The sequence below is a fragment of the Nannospalax galili genome, unplaced genomic scaffold, assembly GCF_000622305.1.
Source record: "Nannospalax galili isolate Female #2095 unplaced genomic scaffold, S.galili_v1.0 scaffold724, whole genome shotgun sequence".
In the NCBI taxonomy this organism is placed as follows: domain Eukaryota; kingdom Metazoa; phylum Chordata; class Mammalia; order Rodentia; family Spalacidae; genus Nannospalax; species Nannospalax galili.
Genome location: NW_008350617.1, coordinates 191,134 through 210,090, shown reverse-complemented (window position 1 = coordinate 210,090; position 18,957 = coordinate 191,134). Strand labels below are relative to the sequence as shown.

Genomic DNA, 18,957 nt, shown 5'->3' with positions numbered 1-18,957 from the left:
CCTGTAGCCCCAGCTGGCCTGGAACTGGCTATGTAGACCAGGCTGGCCTTTAACTCACAAAGATCTGCCTGCCTCTGCCTCCTGAGTCCTGGGATTAAAGGCATGTGCCACCATACCTGGCTAAGAGCTTTCTTTTTTGTCTTTTTGGTTGTGAGCCTGAGCCTTTAACATCTGTGCCAGTTCTCCACCCCAAGAGATTTCTTTAAAAAAAAAAATTAATTCTTTGAAAATTTCATGCAATGTAATTGGGTCACATTCATTCCTACTCCTTCCCTTAACTCCTCCCACTTCCACCCTCACCTCTGTTCTCACCCCAACTTTGTGTCTTTTTTTTTTTTTTTAAGTAAAGCATCAAGTTCAATTTGTGATACCATATACTCCTGGGTATGGGGCCCTCAACCTACCAGAGACCATACCTTTAAAGAGACCTGATTCTCCTGCCCCCAGAAGCCATCAGTTGTCTTTAGCTTCTCCATTAGTGGTTAGCCCTCATGCACCCCTTCCTCATGCTAGAATGTTGACTGGCTTGAACTTACATAGGTCTTGTGTAGATAATCACAGCTATTGTGAATTCATGAGTGTGGTGTTTCACTCCTGTCTTCTCCAACCTCTGGCTCTTACAATCATTCTGTCACCTTTTCTTCCATGGCCCCTGAGTCTTGGGGAGGGGGTGATATAGATGTCCCATTTGTGACTGAGTACTCCACTGACACTCTGTACCAGTTGTGGATTTCTTGGCAGAGCTTTCTTAATTCATGAAAACAAAGGATTTAGGAAACATTGCATTATAACTTATTAGGTAAGTTACCTTTTCTTGGGGCGGTAGGGGGAGAGGCAGGAGGGTCTCACTGTGTAACCCAGGCTGTCTTTGAATTTACTGTGTAATTTAGCATGGCCTTGAACTCCTGCCTCAGTTTCCCTGTGCCACCTGCTGCTTCCCTTCTTCCTTCTTTGCTGGTCCTCTTTTTCCTCTTCTTCTGTCAGCACATTTTTATTTAAGAAATTTCACATTGTGATTCCTTCATTTCACATCAAGGTCATCCTAGTTCCTCTAAAGTCAAAATTCAAAATGGCCCTTAAAAATTTTTTACATTCATTTATTTATTGTGTGTGTGTATGTACATATGTATGGGAGGGGTGCATACTATGTCATACATATAGAGGTCAGAAGACAGTTTGCAGGAGTTGGTTCTGTCCTTCAACTATGTGGATTCTGGGGATCAAACTCAAGTTGTCAGGCTTGGCAACAAGTACCCTTACCCACTGAGCACTTGGGAGGCAGAACAGGCAGATCTCTCTGTATTCGAGGTCAGCCTGGTCTACATAGCAAGTTCCAGGTCAGCTGAGGCTACAGGGAAACCCTATCTCAAAAAGACCAGAAAAAAAAAAAAAAGAGCTAATGTTTAATCCAGTTTTCCTTTAGAGTAGATGGATCCGCCAGCTTCTCAAATTCTAACATCTCTAAACTGAATGAGTTCAAATCATTCATTCCTTGTTGTTGTAGCAAGAAGAGTATAGCTCTGTCAGATATGCAGCCCAGAAGGTAAAAAGAAATTATTAGGTCTTTCATGCTTTTTGTTAACTGTCTTCTGGTTCCTTCTGACAAAGCTAAAAAATAATCCTGTGAATAAAGTAAAACCACAGAGTTACTCTGTAAGGAGTTTCCAGTAGTATGAGTCTACAGGAGAAGGCTCATTAGCAGACATCAGCTTAACTTCCCTCTTTATGCCTGTTGTCTCATCTGTAAAATGGGAATAAAACAGTTTCTATCACACAGATTGTTGTGAGAAGTAAATGGAATAATCTTTGCAAAAGCACAGATAGAAGCCTAGAGCCACCTTCTGTTGTTTTCTTTACCTTGTGACTGTGGACTCTGGAAGGTATGTATATGGGAACCTCTAGGGACTTGAAAAGTTCTGTTTGAAAACCCTTTATCTATTTAATGTTCTCTTTGTTTATTTGTTTGTTTGTTTGAGATAGGGTTTTACTATGTAGCCTTGGCTGACCTAGAACTCCCTATGTAGATCAAGCTATCCTCAAACTCACAGAGATCTGCCTGCCTCTGTTTCCCAAGTGCTGGGAAGCAGTGGGTCCAACACCACACTGGCTATTCTAGTGTTCTTGTTCTGTGATGTTCTTGTTTTATGGATGAGGTAATACTGAGTCCACATTCTCTGGTTCCTCATATGACATGGTTTCCTAAATAATCTTTTAATCACTAGTCAATCTCCTATGGACATCCTTCTGAGGTTGAGTTTTCTGACCTTTCAAATGGGTTAGCAAATCTTGTCCATCTCAAAAGAGTACCACAAGGAAGCCAAGCCTGGTGGCACAGGCCTGTAATCCCAGCTACTCAAGAGGCTGAGGCACTGGGATTGACAATTCAAGACCTGCTTGGGTTGTAGAGTTAAGTTTAGGGCCAGACTGGGCAACTTAATGAGATCCTGTCTCTAAATAAATAAATAGGGCAAAGGACAGTTAGGGCTATAGCTCAGTGGTAATGTGTTTCTCTAGCACATGGGCCCAGGCTCAATCTTCAGTAGCACCAAAAAACAACAACAAAAAACATTTTCCCTGAACAATTTAAGTGTAAGATGTAGATCTCTGAATATTATTTCCAATAAGCAAGAATTTCTTCCTGTATAACTATAAAATAACTGTCAAAACAAGGAGATCAATATTTGTACATCACTTGCCATCTGATCCTTTGACTCCAGTGCAGTTTTGTCAAATGGTCCCAATAATGTCCTTTATAGAAAGAGGACCCAGCAGAACATGTGTGACATATAGTTGCTCTGTCTTTGTAGTCTCTCTCAGTCTAGACTAGTTCTAGTCTTGATTTTCATGATCTTAACACTATCTTTTCCATCTTAACAGTCAACAAAATGTAACCTAATACTAAGTACTAATATACTACTAAACACTAAATACTACTAAATACCTAAATGCTAAACCAAATTGGTTGCTTTTTATTTTATGCCAGGAATCCAAAGAGTTGTTACTTTAAAGTTTAATAAAATAAAGGATTTATTGTGTTGTGTTTTGTGATTTTGTTTTGTATTATTTTTGTTTTGTTTTGTTTGATGGTGCTCAGGTTAGAAGCCAGGGCCTTGCACATGCTATGGAACCACTCTACCACTCAACTATATCCCCAACCCCAAAGTAAAGATATTTTGAAATGATAAATATCAGCTTATATCACTGCCACTCAATTACAAATAAAGCTATCTGGGGAGCCTGCTCAGTGGGAAGAGTGCTCACTATGCAAGCATGAGGACCTGACTTCAAATCCCCAGACCCTGCACAAAAAGCTGGGATGGCTGTGTGTGCCTGTCACCAGTGTTGTGAGGTGCAGTGCCAGGAGGTTTGCTGGAGCTTGCTATCAGCCAGTTTAGCTGCAGGTTCAGTGAGAGACCCTGTCTTAATGGAATAAGGTAGAGACTGCTAGAGCAGCATGCCTTTGTTCTTCTCTGCCTCTACACATGCACAGGGCACACACACCTGCACTCCCCCACCACACTCATATACTCACCAAAATTATTTTTAAAAAGATAATTTTAAAAGGAAAAATAGGCACAGCATAACAGCACAAAGTATAGTTTTTTTATATTCACTATATGTAGCATTATGATAAATCACCAATAGATGAAAATAGTATCTAGTATTAACTTTGACCTTTAGATTGGCCTATGCTTTTTAGCATCTACATCTAAGCCCTAATATTGTTTCCTCTCCCTATATAAGGATAGGGTCTGTTCCTTATCTGGGCCAGTCTAGGTTCTATTTATTTTTTCAGAATATGTGAATTACTGCCTACTTTGTGAAGCTTTCTCCCAGTCTCATTTTCCCACCCCCTTTCTTATCCTTAACCAGAATGAATAATAAAATCTAGACTTAGATAATTCATTAACTGATACATTCATTTCATTTACAGTTAAGGTAACCAAGGTCCAGAGAAATGAATTATGTAAGGCTCCATATTGTGAGAAAAAGTGAAGTAGCCCCAGCTAGCTTAGAACTCACTATGTGCCAGGCGTGGTGGTGCACGCCTTTAATCCCAGCACTTGGGAGGCAGAGGCAGGCAGATCTCTGTGAGTTCAAGGCCAGCCTGGTCTACATAGTGAGTTCCAGAACAGCTGGGGCTACAGGGAGACCCTATATCAAAAAGACCAAAAAGAACTCACTAACTCACTATGTAGACCAGGCTAGCCTCAGCCTTACAGAGATCCACCTGCTTTGTGCTGGGATTACAGGCTTGTGCACCACACCTGACTTCTTTGTTTTCTTACTTCACATTATTCCTAGCATTTCATTCCTAAATAAGATTGCATCTGACAAGCAAAAATCTTGCCTCCTCAGTTACTGAGCCTCATGAGTAAAAGAACCAGATTTCTCTTGTTTATAGCCTAGCACACAGTATAGCTAACAGATATATTTAGTTGTAGAGCTATTCATGCCCCATAATAAATTAGCATCTAGCAACAGGTTTTAAACTTTTTGTAGATATTTATAGATATGTTTGAAGCATGTATTCAGAACAAATGAATGTACATGTGTTCCCATGACTCTTGACACTGCTGAGAACTAGTTTTTATATTTATTTACTGATTTACTTACTTATTGTATGTATAAACATACTTGCCATAGTGTATGTGTGTAGGTCAGAGGACATTTTGTAGGAATCAGTTCTCTTCCTCTACCATAGGGGATCCAAGGTCATCAGATGTGCTGGATAGCTTTAGTGCCAACTTGACACACCTGGGCCAAGGGAGCCTCAATTAGGGAATTGCCTCCATTGGACTGGCTTGATTGTTGAGTGATGTGGGAAGGCCCAGCCCACTGTGGGTGGTGCCACCCCTGGGCAGGTGGGCCTATGATGAATAAGAAAGCAGGCTGAGCAGGGACCAGGGGAGCAAGCCAGTAAGCAGTGTTCCTCCATGGCCTGTGCTCCTGCCTTCAGGTTCCTGCCCTGAGTTCCTATCTTGGGCTCCTTGATGAACTGTGACCCAGTAGGTGTAAGACAAAATAAAGTTCCAGGCCAGCTGGGGCTACAGGGAGACCCTGTCTCAAAAAGACCAAAAAAAGGGGGGGGGTTTCTTTTGGGGTGGTAAAGTTCTAAAATCCACTGTGGTAATGCCTATACTTCTTTCTGTACATATGCTAAAAATTATAGATTATATGCTTTAAATGGGTAAATTATTTGGCAAGAGCTGTATCTCAACAGAAAATTCTCACTTGATTTTGATCAGAACCACAAGAAATATAGATTAATTTGGAAGCAGATATCTTTACAAGTTTTCCCATCCAGAAGATTCTAACCATCAGAAAAGGCAGCACCATTCATTCACTCATTCTTATCTAAACACTCATTGGCACTTTAAAAAAATTTTTAATTATTATGTGTATATGTGAGTCCAAATGGGTGTGCATGTGAGTGCAGTGCTCACGGAGGCTGGAAGAAGGCACTGGATCCCATGGAACTGAAGTCAGAGGCAGTTGTGGGTGCTGGGAATCAAACTTATGTCCTCTGCAAGAGCAGTAAGAGCTCTTAACTGCTGACCCATTGCTCTATGCCCAGCACTTTGTTTTTCTTTTTCTTTTTTTTTTTTTTTTTTTTTTTTTTGGTCTTTTTGAGACAAGGTCTCCCTGTACCCCCAGCTGGCCTGGAACTCACTACGTAGACCAGGCTGGCCTCGAACTCACAGAGATCCACCTGCCTCTGCCTCCTGAGTGCTGGGATTAAAGGCGTGTACCACCATGCCTGGCTAACGTTTTGTTTTTCTAAGTCATATGTGTACACTTGCTTTCTTGACTGGGTTATGAATTACAAGATATCTTCTTCTTTGTTTCCTCCTCTGTGTCTAGTACAAAGTATAATACATAGTGGGTACTTAATATATAATTATAAAATAAATGGATAAAATAATCAGTGAACAAATAAACAAACTTGCCTCTCTTCATGTGTCTATCTGGATCCAGGCAGATTAGAGAGAGAAAATATGGAAGGAAGCAGGTGATAAGAGAGAGTCTAGATAAAGAAGACAGACGTTGGATAAGCAGGAGAAATGGTAGACATAGAGAAGAAAGGAGTGTGGAAGAAGGCCTCAGGGCTGAGGTTCAAGCAATGGGACTCTTGCCCTATAGTGTGTGCCATCACTGCATTCTGTCCTCTTACCAGCTATTTTAAGGCCTTGATCCAGGGACCTTGTGCCTATTGCCCTTGATGAATATAGTTTGGGGCCAGTTAAATTCTGTACCTCTTTTCTGTTGAGAATGCAGAACCTAGGCCAGATTAGAAGGTAGCCCTTTTCTCACTATCGACATGTCTTCATACAGGAGGGAAATCATACACAGTTGTTCCTGTCACCCTATGAGGCACACTGTCCTTATCCATAACAAATGAATGAAGATAGCTCGCTCAGATCCTTTATTATCACAGCATCTGAAATGTTGTGCTGTATGCCTATAGCAACAAAAGGAAGTTGGCCAGGGGGGGCATTTTATTTGTACATCAGGTTCCTTAAATGTAATACACACATGAAAAAAATATTCATTATAATGGTTTTCTGTCACCTAGGTAAACAGTAAAATTTAAATCACTAGTCCTCAATCTAGTATACTTTATTCCCCTGGGTACCTGAATGGGGAAAATTTAAGAGAATAAAAATCTAGTTCCTCAAATTCTATATGTATCTTTTCTAACAATGATCTATTAGGAAATCTGGAGTTCCCCCCACCCCACTCTCTCTTTCACAATTACCCTTTCTACATGCCCTAAATAATGTCATAGTTTATCTCCTATCCCAGACTTTACATGGAGGGAGTTAAACCCAATCCTAAGTGTGTCTTCTATCACTGATCTATACCCAGTACCGAAGTATTTTTCAGGGGGTACCCTGCCCCCACATCACAACTGCCTGAGTAGTTTATAAAAGTGCAGTCCGAGGTTTTATCCTCTAAAGATTCTGATTAAATAGGCTGGGGTGGAGTCCTGGATTTCTAGGTTTCCAACTCTTCAAGTGCTTATTTTTTAATACTTTATTATTTTTTATTTTATCTGTATGAGTGTACTGCCTGCATGTGTGTAAGTGTACCCATGTCATGCAATGCTTGAGGAGGTCAGAAGAGAGTGTCCGATCCCCTGGAACTGGAGTTACAGACGTTGTAAGCCACCATGTGGATGCTGAGAATCAAACCCAGGTCCTCTGCAAGAGCAGCCAGTGCTCTTAACCACTGAGCCATCTCTCCAGCCCCTCAAGTACTTATTTTTGCACACTACAATGTGGGAACTCCTGGTTCTGAATATGGAGTCACTAGACTTAGATTTACTGTTTATCCCTAATTCAATACATGAATTTGCATAAACTCAGCCTCTGTTTCCTTCTCTGTAAAGTATAAGATGGGAAAAGGGAGGAAAATTATGTCAGACAAGATAAACTCTAATGTATCTTGGACTCATTGATGTTTTTTTCTCCCTCCAAGTAGCAGCAGGGAGTGGGTCTCCTAAATCAGCTTCAAAGAAAAGATGTAGACACGGAAAGGAAGAATATGGAGATAAGCAGAATTTGGAGTCATGTCAAGAAATGTTCTTAGGTTTCTACAGTGGCTCAGTGGACTTTACCATGGAGAAACTAGAAAAATCCCTAGGAGCTGAGATTCAGGGTATGGAACTCATACGGTGCTCTAATACTTACCTACCCAGGGGAGAGGGGAAACTTAGCTGATATAGAGACCAAAGAAGAGTAATGAAACCTGATATACCTGCCTCACATGTTGACTAAATCAGTACAGGTCCAGCTAATTCCTCACATGAGTACAGTATAGAACTCTTTTAAAGGATGAGCCCTCAACCTGATCTTCATGACTTCCTTAGCAGCAGGTAAAACAAGTATTAATATTCTCATTTTTTAAGTTACAAGAAGTCCAGAGGAAGAGGCTTGCCAAGGTCACACAGATGGCTCAGCGGTTAAGAACACTGACTATTCTTGCAGAAGACCCAGGTTCGAATCCCAGCACCCACATGGCAGCTAACAACTGTCCCTAACTCCAGTTCCAGGGAGAGAATAAAAATTAAATAATAATTTTTTTTTTTTTTTAAAAAAAGCAAGATTGTAACCAGGTCCCAGGTTTCTGAATTCCAGACTTGTATTTGTCCCTCTGTGCCAACTGAATGAACACAGAGAAGTCTCTCCTGAAAATCTCTAGAAGCACTGTGAGAATGAAGACACTCCCATGCAATCTGAACAGTTACCATGATCTCTTCAACTATTTGACAACTTCCTGAAAGACCCAAAACCTTAGTCAAGGAAGAGCTCATATAGTCCCTTTGGTGGCTGGAGAGATGGTTCAGTGGGTAAGGGCACTTTCTGTCAAGCCTGATGTTCTGGTTTGTTTCTCTATTGCTGTGACAAAATATTCTGACCAAGACCAACCTGTGGAGGAAAGCGTTTATTTTGTCTTATTTATCTTAACCACTGAGCCATTTGTCTAGCCCCCAAGAAATCCCACTTTTATAAGGAGTCACTTCTTTCCCTCTAACTTTCCCTACTCTAGAGCTAGGTAACTACTAATCTACTTTTTGGGTCTATGGGCTTGACTGTTCTGGACATTGTTTGTTTGTTTTGAAATTTTTTTGTCTTTTGAGACAGGGTCTCCCTGTGGCCTGGAATTCACTGTGTGGAACAGGCTGGCCTTGATCTCACAGACATCCACCTACCTCTGCCTCCAGAGTGCTGGGATTCCGGCATGCACCGCCACACCAAGCTGTTCTGGACATTTTATACAAAGAGAATCACATGATGTATAGCCTTCTGTGTCTGGTTTTCTTTCATTTAGCATAATATTTTCTGTTTTTAATATTTTATTTATTATTTTTATTTTATGTGTATGAGTATATTGCCGCCATGTAGGTAAGTGCACCCGTGTCATGCAATGCGGTGGAGGTCAGAAGAGGGTTTCAGATTCCCCTGGAACTGGAGTTAAGGACGGTTTGTAGCCACCATGTGGGTGCTGGGAATCGAACCCGGGTCCTCTGCAAGAGCAGTCAGTGCTCTTAACCGCTGAGCCACCTCTCCAGCCCCATCATAATGTTTTCAATGTTCATCTTATGGTATATAGCAGTATTTTTTTTTATGAGACAAGGTCTGTGTAGCCCATACTGGCCTGGAGTTTGCTGTGTCTGCCAGGCTGAACTCAATCCTGCAGCAATCTTCCTGCCTCTGTCACCTAAGGGCTGGAATATATGTGTTACCACATCTGGCTCTATTGCATCCTTTATATGGCTAAAATATATCCCCTTGTGTGGTTATACAATATCCTTATTTATAAATCCTTAGTTGGTACACATTTGGGTTATTTCTAATTTTTGAACAATGCTACTATGACTGTTTATAGACAAGTTTCTGTGTGGATGTGTCCTTCTAATTCCCTTGGATATATACTCAGGAGTGTAATTGCTTCTCACAAGGTAATTCTATAATTAACCTTTTGAGAACTTGCCAGACTGTTTTCCAAAATCCTGAACCATTTTACATTTCTACCAGCAACATAAGAGGTTTCCAGTTTCTCTACATGTTTGCCAGTACTTGGTATTATTTGTCTGTTTGATTATGGCCATCCAGGTAGGTGTGGAGTGGGATATCATTGTGGTTTTGATTTTGTATTTCTCTAATCATGCCTGGTTTTGAGGATAGCAATCCTGGACTTCTGAATGGGCCGGACAAAAGGGAAGGGATCTGTGGTTAGGCAGCTATTTCCTGAGTGGACCACCAATTGAGACTTTTTGCTCTTGTTTCATCAATTTTGTAGTTAGTTGAAAGTCCCTCTAGAGTCAAGTGATGGCAGTCGATTCCACTTTTTTAATCAGGAGTTGGGTGAGACTGCATTATGGTTTGCCAGCAAGACAGCGCTTAAAACTAGAAACTTATGGTATTTCAAAAGAAACATTTTCTACAGAAATGTGGGAGAAAGCAGAGTAATGGATTTCTGATAATTATGCAAGAAGTCCATTCTGGGGGTCTTCATTCCCACAATTCTAAGGTCTCTAGCACTTTGATTTTCTTCCTTCTGCTTTTGATTTTGTGTTCATTTGCTTTGAGACAGGGTCTCTCTATAGCCCCAACTGACCTGGAACTCCCTATGTAACTCCAGTAACCCAGGCTGGCCTTAGAATTCACAGAGGAAGGAAGATCTCAAAAACTCCATTTTCCTTTAACTTTCTGAGTGATTTGTGATTCCATTTGGGGATGTATGTCCTTCTGTCTTTCTTTCAACCTTTCTCCTACAGTTATGATAGAAGTATCCAGAGGGAACATAAAGGCACTGACTTGTCAGTTGTGTTTTTTCCATTCCTGTTCCCTTGGTAAAAGGGAAAATGACTTGAGGGTATGCTTATATCATAGTTCTTTACATTTATGCAATACTTTAGGGATCAAAGAACTCTTTCACATTATTTCTTCATGTTACAGTTTCAAAATATTCCTTCCAGCCATTCCTTCATTACATGCATGTGATCCCATAACCCCAGAGGTTGAACCAGGAGGATCACCAATTTGAGGCTAGCTTGGAAGCACAGTGGTAGAGCATTTACCCAGCATGCAGAAGGCTATGGGTTTAATCCCCAGCACTGCTATAAAAATTTTTAATGAATCTGAAAAGACTTTCAAAGTCATTTTAATTTTCATAAACATAGATTACATGGGAATCTTATATAATGAAAAGTTCAAGCTAGGTATGGTGGCACACACCTGTAATCCCAGCCCTTAAACAGCTGAGGCAGGAGACCAGACTAAGCTACATAGCAAGACCCTCTCTCAAAAACAAAGATCACCAAAAAATTCCAAGGCCCCATTCTGTGAAGAATGATGTAGTTAGTACAAGTAGGTGATAGGGTTTCTCTGGGGCAAACTGAACAGTCCACTCCTACAGCTGTATGGCATCGGTCTTAAAATCTGCATTGCTAATACTACCTGGCCATACTTTTGAGGAATACTGGTCAGGCTTGGCTTGGTCCTCATGGCAGAATCTGCTTGATAGTGTCTCTTCAAATCCCAAACCTACACAATACCTCCAGAGCTTTTTGAAATTTATGTTTATTTTATGTGTATGAGTGTTATACCTGCATGTGTGTACATGCACCCATGTTATGCAATGCCCACAGAGGATAGAAGAGGGTGTCGGGTCCCCTGGAACTGGAGTTACAAATGGTTTTTAGCTGCCATGTGGGTGCTAGGATGTGAACCCGGGTCCTCTGCAAGAGCAGCCAGTGCTCTTAACCACTCAGCCATCGCTCCAGCCTGATACCTCCAGAGTTAGAGAGTTCCTAAAGAAGTATATTCCAAGCCAGGCATGGTAGTGCATGCCTTTAGTCCCAGCACTGGGGAGGCTGAGGCAGGCAGATCTCTGTGAGTTCAAGGCCAGCCTGGTCTACATATCGAGTTCCAGGCCAGCTGGAGCTACAGGGAGACAATGTCTCAAAAAAGACAAAAAAGAAAGAAAAAAAAAAAGTACATTTCATCTGGCAGTTAGAAAGACTTTCTTTATACTGAGCTCTTCCAGGAGGCCTAACTGTTCCATTTATAGTTATGTAGTGCTAATCTGCTTCAGTTCCATAATAATCTTTCAATTTTATTCATTTATCTTTCAGTTTTATTCAGACAAATTTATTAAGTGCCTACTACTAACAAGGTTTTATACGAAATACTGGGGATTCAGCACTAAACAGACCAACTTGACCTTTACCTTCAAAAGATGGCTTCTGAAGCTGGGCGTGGTGGCACATGCTCTTAATCCCAACACTCGGGAGGCAGAGGCAGGCAGATCTCTGTGAGTTTGAAGCCAGCTTGGTCTACATAGTGAGTTCCAAGCCAGCTACAGGGAGACCCTATCTCAAAAAGATTTAAAAAAAAAAAAAAAAAAAAAGGTGGCTTCTGGGGCTGGAGAGATGGCTTAACGGTTAAGAGCACTGGCTGCCCTTGCAGAGGACCTAGGTTTGATTCCCAGCACCCACATAGCAGCTAACAACCATCCATAACTCCAGTTCCAGAAGAATCTGATGCCCTCCTCTGACCTCCATGGGCACTGCATGATACAGATGCACTTACATATGCAAGCAATGCATGCATACACATAAAATAAATAAATAAAATGTTAAAAAAGATAGCTTCTATCTAGTAGGGGAAACAGACAATTTTATTTCATTATTAGTTTTTGGTGTGTGTGTTTCTGTGGTGTATGCATGTATACATGTTCACATATGTGCACATGTGTGTACAGATGCATGAGGAGATCAGAAGTTGATATTGGGTGGTCTTCCTCTATTGCTCTGTACCTTATTTTTGAGACAGGATCACTCACTGAACATGGAGCTCAGCAGCTGAGTGACTAGCTAGCCAACAAGCCCCAGAGATCCTCCAGTCTTTGTGCCCGCAGCACTGGGACTGCAGGTGCATGCCACTGCACCCAGCCTTTTTAGTGGGAGCTGGGAATCTGAACTCAAGTCTTCATACTGGCACAACAAGCACTTTACTGACAGACCTAGTTCCCTAGCATCTAAACAACCAATTTTAAAAATTAAATAAGGAAGTATAATTTGAGAAAAAATACTACAAAGAAAGAATAAGCAAAATGTGATGAAAAATAAGAAAGGGGGGGCTAGAGAGATGGCTCAGTGGTTAAGAGCACTGGCTGCTCTTGCAGAGGACCCAGGTTCAGTTCCCAGCACCCACAGAGCAGCCAACATCCATCTTTAACTCCAGTTCCAGGGGATCTGATACCCTCTTCTGACCCCTGTGGGCACTGCACATACATAGTGCACTTAACATACATGCAGGCAGAACACTCATATACATAAAATAAAAACAAGTAGGGCTGGAGAGGTGGCTCAGTGGTTAAGATAACTAACTGCTCTTATAGAGGACCCAAGTAGGATTCTAGAAAAATAGCAAGGATTGATGCTATTTAGGATGGTTAGAGAAAGCCTCACTAGGTAGGTGACATTTGAAGTGAGATCTGAAAGCTAGAACAGTTCAAAGAGCTAAGGAAAGATGGCAAAGGATCATGGTATATTCTATCTGTAAGGCTGGTGTGTCTGGAACCTTAGGAAGCAGGATGGGAGAGCAACGCAGGATGAAGTTGAAGATTTCCTTCTGTATGCAGTTGAAACCATTGAAGAGTTTATGGTAGAAGGTGATGTGGTCTGATTTTTTTTAATAGAGCATTTCGAATGATGTGTGGATTAGAAGGGGTAAGAGTGACATGAGAGACCAGTTAGGGGCCATGATAGTCATCCAGGCAACAATGAATGAAGGTAGCTAGAACTAGGTGAAGGCAAGAGAGAGCAGATATTTCAGAACTGCTATGGCACGCCTCAGTAGCTGCTTTTTTCTAAGACAAACATCTCAATTTGGTGCTCCTCTCATAACAGGTTTGACTTCTCAGCTGAGTGTTTATTCTTCACAAAGCTTAACTCACTAAGGAAGAGCCTTCCCCCAATGGTTCTATGAAGAAACCAGCTTTCCCACTTACTTTTTATGGAGGTGTGTGGGAAGGTTGTTGAGGGAATCTTTGTGTATGCTGGGAAGTACCCAGCCCTACCACCCATCTTTTCTTTAGTTCTTTGGGCCTATTTTATGCTTACTTGTAGTTGTAGGGAATTAAACTCTTCAATTTGATGCCCATCCCTCCCACAGAGGAGATTTCTAGTTTTCTTTATTATTAATCACTTACCAGTTTTCTAATGGTTTGACCATCCCTTGAGTATCCTATTGTGCTGGTTGTGCTTGGAGGAGGCAGAGAAAGAACATGATCCTTGCTCCCTAAGAACCATAGGTGAAATGGGAAAAATGTAATACAAAAGAGGGGAGAGAGAGGAAGGACCTGGAAGAATTTTCAGCTTGGGGCTATATGGGGGAAAGAAAAACTAGTCGAGATTTCATGGAAAATGCTCATTTTGAGCATCTGAGGCTAATGGGATAGGAACATTCTTCCATGGGATGGTTAAGAATAGCTTCACTGATAATGCAACATTCCCTGTAATTCTAGGTCTTGAGAAGCTGAGACACAGGATTGCTGTGAGTTTGAGGCCAGCTTGGGCTACATAGTAAGTTCCATGCCAGCTTGAGCTATGGAGTGAGGAGACCCTATAGGTAGGTAGATAGGTAGGAAGGAAGGAAGGAAGGTGTTACTATATAAAGGTATGTACTTACCCCAGAGAGAGAGAGAGAGAGAGAGAGAGAGAGAGAGAGAAAGAAAGAAAGAACCAACATTTAACTTGAGCAATGATTTAAAGAGCATAAAACAAATCATTATCTGGTGGAACACTACTACAAGTAAGGAACAAAGGCTCTAAGCTTGTATGTTTGGTGTTTTTGTCAAACATGCAGGCAGTCAAGTGGCTGGAGCAGAGGAGAAAGGAAAGGAAGAGATCAAGAGTATATGAGTATAGAGGGTCTAGATCATGTAAGAATTAGGACACTTAAGAAAAAGGAAGGCCAGGTATGGTAGCACAGGTCTTTAGTCCCAGCACTGGGGAGGTGAGGCAGAGGCAGGCAGATCTCTGTGAGTTCAAGGCCAGCCTGGTCTACATAGTGAGTTCCAGGCCAGCTATGGCTATAGGGAGATCCTGTCTCAAAAAGACCCCCCAAAAAAAGGAAAAGACTGATCACTCCCTGCTTCCTGAAACATCTCCCTACCAACTTCCTCCTTTTCCTGGTGTTGCTCTACTCTGCTAACTCCTTTTCTCCTTAACTTCTCTTGGTTCTCTCTTCTCCACCTGCCTCTGCCTCCCGAGTGCTGGGATTGAAGGCGTGTGCCACCACGCCAGGACTGATAATCTAAGCATTTTGAGCAAAGGAGTGACACCATCTGACTTACCTAATGGGTGGTATTATACAAGGTCAGTAGAAATAATTGTGAGTTCTAAATATATATATATATTTAGAATATATATAAACCAGCTCTAAATATATTTTTTATCAATAATTGATTAAAGTAAATTTGGAGAGTAAGGAGGGGTTAGTTTGAGAAGACTCTGGAGAAGATTCCCTTAAGGAAGATCACGAGAAAGACCTAGTGACTGTGCCTTATGTTGTCTATTACCAGATGGCCTCTGGCTGAAGGGCAAATAGTAATGTTTATAGCTACCAATCGGTAGTCTACAACTAAACCTCTCATTAATAGTTCTGTTTGGATCACAGTGTCTAAACTTTTAAAAATTAGTTGTCAGTACTTAAAATGTTGATAAAAATTAATTCCAGGCCTTTAAAAAAATGACAACATTAAGCCATTAGACAAAAGTTCACAGAAGCCAAGTTTAGGTACTGAATGCCTCTTTTTGCCAAAGTCTGTATTCTGTTTTATAGTTTATGCCTTTATTGTTTCCTTTAACCTGGGCTAAATATAATTCTACATACATTGCTGCTTCACATAGAAAAGTTAAGAGCCTGACTCAAAAATTTTGGTTCATCTGCCGGGCATGGTGGCACATGCCTTTAATCCAGCACTCGGGAGGCAGAGGCAGGCAGACCTCTATGAGTTCAAAGCCAGCTGGGGCTGTGGGGAGACCCTGTCTCAGACCCAAAAAAAAAAAAAAAAAAAAAAAAAAAAAAGAAAGAAAAGAAAAAGAAAAACCAAAAGCTTTTGTTCATGTGATTTATTTTACTCATTTACTTGGACCTTTGTTAAATTTTTTCCCACTGTGCTGGGAATTAGAACCATGGAAGATGCTCTTCCACTGAGCTTCATTTCAAACCCAGGCCCTATTAATTTTTGGTCTTGCAGTTCCTAGTATGGAGGAAAGAGGCCTGGACTCTTGAGTCCTTGTCCCTGCTCCTCTGCAACCTATCCTGTGACTGCAACCATACTAACAGCCTCTTTGAATCTCAGGAGACCAAATTCATTGTTCTGTTAAGAGCTGAAACATCCTAGTGAGCTTGGTATCTTGTAAAAGATCAAGTCCCTTTCCCCTCCCCCACTTCTAATCAGCCAGGTACTCAACCTGGTGTCTGTGTCAGAGAAAGAAGACACTGGAATGAGTAATGTACCTATATCAATAATGTATAACTTGAGCCCATAGGCAAGGAAAGGAATGCACACTGGTGTGTGTGTGTGTGTGTGTGTGTGTGTGTGTGTGTGTAAATATGCTTCTATGTGCTGTGCACATCTGCTCCCATTCACCCTTCATGGACTAACCCTTATTCAAGGTGCTAAGGATATAGTGGTGAGCAGGTGAGCAAGGCAGAGCAGGTCTCCACTATAATGGGCTTACATTCCAGTGAAGGACATGAATAATAGAAGAAAATAAAGTAAATGAGATTATTTCAAATAATGGAAAGTTTCATGAAAAAATAAAACAATGATTTGATGAACAATTTTCTGAAAAGGTAAGCTATGTGATGGGTATATAAATGTGTTTATTCTTTCAGACGAGCCCATGTTTGAATTCTGGGTACATATATTTATGCTTATTTGTGTTTGTGTGTGTAGTTTGGCAGATTTTGTGCCTAGAATGTTTACATATTAGTATATATGACTTTATGCAAGTGAATATTCAGAGATGAACTAGCATGTGGCATACACTGGGGTGCGTGAACAAGGACACGTGTCAGCATTCAGCTGTAACTGGAGATGTTTTGAAGCTCCCGTAGCATTTGTCAGTGGCAGGTTAAGGAAAAGGCTTTCCTGCCTCTGGCATTCAGGGCCACTTGCCAGCTTCCTCTCTCCTTGTTCCTTCCCATTTTAGTAAGCCTGCTGTGCTTGGCTCTTCTCAGCTGTAGGAGGGTTAAAGCCAAGAAAAAGATAGTAACTGACTCATCAAGCCAGAAGCTGGAAAGAAGCTGATAATTTTCTGTATAACCTCTCTCAGTGAGGCTTCCCTGCCAGTCTATGTCCTCCACACTGTGGGGAAGAGTCCTGACTTGAAATCAAAAGCTCTGAGATCTATTCTTGGCCCTGCCACTTACTATTGTGTGACCTTGGCTAGTTCTCTCTAGGTTTCAGTTTCCTCCTTCATAAGCTCTCTTGGTAGTAAGGAAGAAGAAGGAACACAAATGGCTTGTAGTGGCATGCTACGTGGTACCATGTCTGAAAGAGGAAGAGGATATTTTGAGCAGAAGCAATGGGACAGTAAGAAGTATGGAGGGGGTCAGCAAGAGACTCAGTGGGTGAAGGTGCTTGCCACACAGCCTGAGTTTGATCCTTGGGACCCACATGATAGAAGGAGAGAACAGATCCCCTCAAGTTGTACTCTGACCACACAAACACACCTTAAGCACACTCCCCAAAGAAAAATTAGGAAAAAAAAAAAAAGATATGTAGGTAGGTTTGAGCTTTGTATATAAGGAAAGCCAGAAAGAACATACTTAGAATAAAATTCATACTTACCATTCCTACAAGGTCCTACATGATTCAGTTGCTGCCTAGCTCTTATTCTCACCCAATCTCTTGCTCGCTGTATTCCAGCTACATTGAGTTCCTTTCTGCTCTTGGAGTAGACTTCAACACCTTTCCATCTGATGCTTCCTGTGTCCAAAATATTCTTCCCAAGAATTGATCTGCTTTCCTATTTCTTCTTATTCAGGTCTTAGCTAAAATAGCACCTCCCCAGGGAGAGGCCTCCTGGACCCTCTCTCTAAAGTGTTATCCCTAACATTTACCAGTGTATAAAATGCACATCTCTTGGCCAGGCGTGGTGGCACATGCCTTTAATCCCAGCACTTTGGAGGCAGAGGCAGGTGGATCTCTGTGAGTTCGAGGCCAGCCTGATCTATATAGAGAGTCCCCAGCTGGGACTACAGGGAGACCCTGTCTCAAAAATCAAAAAAAAAAAAAATGCACATCTCTTTGGGCCCAACATCACCATTTTCAGTAACTCATACCACAGATACATTTGTAGATCACATATGAATACAAATAGTCAAGAAGCATTACTTATTAGATTATGACACAGGCAAAGGGTGGACAAAGAGAACAAAGCAGTTCTTTATAGAGAATACCAAGACATATAATTACATTTTTAAAATGCAAGATGATTGAGTTCTGTATTTAACATTTGTGTAATTTATTGCATGTATGTCATAATTAAGAGCTAAAGATGCATCTCAGTGATAGAACACTTACCTAACATACCTGAGGCTCTGAATTAGATCCCTATCACCACAAAAAAAGTCCACTTTAATTGGTTGGGTGTGGGTGGCACAAGCCTCTAATAGCAGCCCTCAGGGAGCTGAGGCAGGAGGATGGTGAGCTTAAGGTAAGCCTGAGGTACATGTATACTCTTATATCAAAAAAGGTAATAATGAAAATGTCATCCTTTATACAGGTGAAAAAATGAGACTATGTAAGTTTAGATGTATAGACATCTTTGTCAACAGGTCTGACCCTTGAATAGAGCACCTTTTCCCCAAACTTGCTACCTCTTGCTTGGTTGGAGACTGTGAGGTGCTTATCCCTTTTAAAGTCTAGTTTTTTAAGTTCAATTTTTTTTGTTTTGTTTTGTTTTTGAGATAAGGTTGCACTAGGTAGCCCTGGCTGGCCTGGAACTTACTTTGTAGACTCAGGAGGCAGAGGCAGATAGATCTCTGAGTTTGAAGCCAGCCTGGTTCACATAGCAAGTACCAGGCAAGCTGGGGCTACAGGGAGATCCTGCCTCAAAAAGACCAAAATTTTAAAATTAAAAAAAAAGCCAGGTGTAGTGGTGCACACCTTTAATCCCAGCACTTGGGAGACAGAGACAGGTGGATCTCTGTGAGACTGAGGCCAGCCTGGTCTACACAGGGAGTTCCAGACAAGCTGGGGCTATAGGAGAACCCTGTCTCGAAAAGACAAAAAATAAAAAATAAAAACAATAACAACAAAAAGACCAAAGGTATTTTCCCCATCATTCATTTGTATATTACTGTTCGTTCTTGCCTGCCTTCCTTCCTTCCTTCCTTCCTTCCTTCCTTCCTTCCTTCCTTCCTT

The 18,957-nt window shown here is 41.3% G+C and overlaps 1 protein-coding gene and 1 non-coding gene across 2 annotated transcripts in view; one reads left to right on the top strand and one right to left on the bottom strand.

The window, feature by feature from the left end:
- Positions 1 to 18,957, top strand: part of Acss2 (acyl-CoA synthetase short chain family member 2) — a 47,474-nt gene that overhangs the window by 8,816 nt on the left and 19,701 nt on the right. The gene's annotated exons all lie outside the window — the stretch shown is intronic.
- LOC115072859 lies at positions 1,581 to 1,710 on the bottom strand. Its single transcript, XR_003851859.1, has one exon. It is a non-coding gene; the product is annotated as a small nucleolar RNA SNORA18 (small nucleolar RNA).